We start from the raw sequence: 3,652 nt of genomic DNA on the forward strand, positions 1-3,652 counted from the left end.
TGATCTGGGATAATCGTGCTGTGCGCAGTGCTTAAGGAGAACATTGCCCTAAAATGGCGGGCTAAGGAATAGCCTAAAAAACCTAAAAGGCTCGGGAAAAGCTCAAGAGAACACCGATGGGCTCTGGGAAGCCCCAGTGATGCTAGCGAAAACAGCGTGGCTTTTAGGCACCTCCTCAGAGCAGCAGCAATGTCTCGCTCCAGCCTATGGGACAATGGGGACTCTTAATTACCGCCTTGAATTACCACAAGTGTTGCGAAAGCAGAAGGGACTAGGGAGCATGCAGAGCAGGTTGTGGACTATATGTCAAGTTTAAACAAGCAACAAGCCCCTCTGCAAATAGAAACAGGTTTAGCCCGAAGTAATAGACGAAGGTAGCTGTGAGTAACGTGAAGCGAAGCGGTGACGTCGGTCACCCCGAAAGCCTCGGAGAAGCGGTCTGAAAATCTGGTACCCTCGCGGCCTCGGCAGTCTTTTTGGTTTGTTTGGCAGGGCAGCCCACCAAAGGGGGACATCTCGAAGAGAAGCAGCAAGACCTGGGGATCCGGTGGTTCATTTTGGTCATCGCCTGTGAGGCCAGCGTCCGAGCGTAAGAGGAAGCTAGGAGCTGTGTCGAAAAGGTAATAGGTTTGAAAGGGAGACAGGCAAATCGAGGGCTATCGTTCTTCCACATAGTTAAAGACTGAGAGAGTTGTCCGTTAAGTGCGCGTCTACGAGGGTTTGAGAACAGTAACAGTAATACTGAAGCAGAATAAAAATAAGGTTTCGTGGAAGATGGCGTTAGGTAGGTATTAGGCGACGTGCCCGCCTGCCTAATAACCTAGCCCTAATTGCTGTGTGTAACGTTTCCAGACTGTTTACCCTGTGACGTATGGCGCAAAGTGCCGTATTAAGACCTTTCCCTTAAGGAAAAGAAGAAGAAAAAAAAAGAAAAAAAAGGGGAAAAAAGAAAACAGGGTAAAGAGAAAAAGATCATGCGTAAACCTAAGTGTTTCACTGGAAGTAAAACGCGAGTGTATCGCTTCCTTACAGAGATGGAACCAAGGACAGCAAATGCTGACGAAGAGAAGAGACGGACAAGCGTTTTCTTGTGGTTAATACCGAAGGGACGGGATGAAACAAGGAAGCCAGAATGCAGCGGCCCCTCGATATCACCAGGAACTGCTGCAGGAGGAGGCGTTCTGGCACGGGTAACTAAGGTAAGTATCGCTGATGACCATTAGCAGTCATTTCGGCCTCCCCGAGGCAGCGCTGAGGACTGAGTAAGCCGTTCCTACCCTGTGGCTGCTGTTGCCTGTATCTGCCTTAGCTTTGCTTTGGCTGTTTCTCTTTTGTTTTGTTATCGTACAGGCAGCTACGGAAAGGAATAGATGTCATCCTTACTTTTTTAGATTAATTGCCACGGCTGAAGTTGAAGAGACCAAGAAAGGTACGCACCGAAAGGGCACATCTTGAAGAGAGGCGGCTAGACCTAGCGATCCAGTTGTTCGTTTTGGTCGTCGCCTGTGAGGCCAGCGTCCGAGCGTAAGAGGAAGCTAGGAGCTGTCTCAAAAAGGTAATAGGTTTGAAAGGGAGACAGGCAAATCGAGGGCTGTCGTCCCTCCATGTAGTTAAAGACCGAGAGAATTGTCGGTTAAGCGCATGCATACGAGGGTTTGAGAACAGTAACAATAACACTGAAGCGGAATAAGAATAAGGTTTCGTGGGTGATGGCGCAGGTAAGTATGAGGCGACGTGCCCGCCTGCCTAATAACCTAGCCCTAATTGCTGTGTGTAACGTTTCCAGACTGTTTACCCTGTGACGTATGGCGCAAAGTGCCGTATTAAGACCTTTCCCTTAAGGAAAAGAAGAAGAAAAAAAAGAAAAAAAAGGGGAAAAAAGAAAACAGGGTAAAGAGAAAAAGATCATGCGTAAACCTAAGTGTTTCACTGGAAGTAAAACGCGAGTGTATCGCTTCCTTACAGAGATGGAACCAAGGACAGCAAATGCTGACGAAGAGAAGAGACGGACAAGCGTTTTCTTGTGGTTAATACTGAAGGGACGGGATGAAACAAGGAAGCCAGAATGCAGCGGCCCCTCGATATCACCAGGAACTGCTGCAGGAGGAGGCGTTCTGGCACGGGTAACTAAGGTAAGTATCGCTGATGACCGTTAGTAGTTATTTCGGCCTCCCCGAGGCAGCGCTGAGGACTGAGTAACCTGAGGGGCTCTGGCCTGGGCTAGGGCAGAAGTGCAGGCAGGCGGGATCAGGCATTTTCCTCTCAGCTCTCCGAGCTGAATCCTAGCCCCGAAGGAAAAAGCATTGGGGGGAGGCTGTCGGCTACTCGGACACCTGCCACGTCGAGGGCAGGGGCAGGAGCTGACCCTTCCCGGACGGACAGACGGACGGACGGACAGACAGACAGACGCTGGTGCGGCGGTGACTCTTTGGGTATCGCAGGTAAGGGGAGGCACGCTGGTGCCGAGCTCCAGGGCGGTTTGCCTGAAGACGATGCCCGGGGGAGGAGGTTACGCGTTGTGTCCGGGGCTGGGAGCTGGTCCCCGAGTCCCGTGTACTTCGGAGTGCCTGCGCTTGCCAGGGAGCCCGGTGCTGTTCCCAGAGCTGCAGGGAATTTCCCTTGCCTTGCCTGGACCCTCGGGGCTCTTGGGGGTGTTTCCCCTCATCGCGAGGGCAGCCAGAGCCCCTCCAGGGCTGCGTGAGGTCCCCGAACCGCTCCCGGATTTGCTTTTGGCACTCCGCAGTGTCGCTCGTGTGCGTGGGGCGGCCTGCAGGCGCCATCCTGTCAGCCGTGTTGAGCCCTGCAGCGTGCCTCGTGAGCCCTCTGGTGTGCGCCAAGGCCCTTCCTCTGTATTTTGGTCTGCCCCAGAGCCCTGCACTTGCCCTCTGATGCCCTCAGGACCCCTCAGTTCACATTCTGGGTTGCCCCCGAGCCCTCTGCGTGCCTTTCGGTGCGCCCCGGGGCCCCGTGTGTGTTTTGCGGCACGCCGCAGAGGTCTCTGTTTAGCTTTTTCTCCTGTCCCGGAGTTTTCTGGGTGCTTCTGGGTGTGCCCCAGGGCCCTCCTTTTGGTGCCCCCAGAGTCACTCTGTTTGCTCTATCGTTTTTTTTTTTTTTTTTTTTTTTTTTGACTCGTGTTGCACCCAGAGCTCTCGATTTGTTCTCTTGTGCTCCGCATACTCCCCTTTCCGCACTCTACACCCCAGGCAGGGCTCTCCCTTCAGCTCTCAGCAAGCTGCTGTCAGGAGTGGGGGTGCCTCTGCTGCCCTGGCAGCCCCAGCTGTCCCTGAAGGGGCTGATGGCCAGGCCCCCTGCCCAGTTCCTTCAGGACCATAGCTGTGGGCCCTGGGGCTGGGATGAGTGCCAGGGGGAGCTGGGTGGCAGGACAGGCCCCAGGTGGGGCTGATGGCAAGGGCAGGCCCACATTTGGGGTCTGGGGCCGCAGGTGGGGGGAGCTGGCGCTGGGGCAGGACCTGGGCAGCGGAGCTGCCGTGGAGCATGGCCTGCCGGGACCGGCCCGGCAGCTGCCCCGCGGAGGAGGTGAGCGGGGCCGGGGGAGGCGCGCTGCAGGCTGCGGGTCCCGCATGCGCCGGGGGTCCCGGCGGCTGGGAGCGTCCCGGGGCCCCGGAGGCGGGGGGAGCAAGGGGGTGCGCCG

The 3,652-nt window shown here is 55.6% G+C and overlaps 1 long non-coding RNA gene across 2 annotated transcripts; it reads left to right on the forward strand.

The window, feature by feature from the left end:
• The first annotated feature begins 504 nt into the window (after positions 1-504).
• LOC135330711 (uncharacterized) lies at positions 505-2,014 on the forward strand. Of its 2 annotated transcripts, none has more exons than XR_010392755.1 (4): positions 505-620; positions 1,033-1,199; positions 1,351-1,555; positions 1,966-2,014. It is a non-coding gene; the product is annotated as an uncharacterized LOC135330711 (long non-coding RNA). The 2 variants fall into 2 exon arrangements; XR_010392754.1 differs by having other exon boundaries at positions 1,392-1,555.
• The last annotated feature ends 1,638 nt before the right edge of the window (positions 2,015-3,652 follow it).

Source organism: Dromaius novaehollandiae, chromosome 23 (genome assembly GCF_036370855.1).
Source record: "Dromaius novaehollandiae isolate bDroNov1 chromosome 23, bDroNov1.hap1, whole genome shotgun sequence".
Lineage (NCBI taxonomy): Eukaryota > Metazoa > Chordata > Aves > Casuariiformes > Dromaiidae > Dromaius > Dromaius novaehollandiae.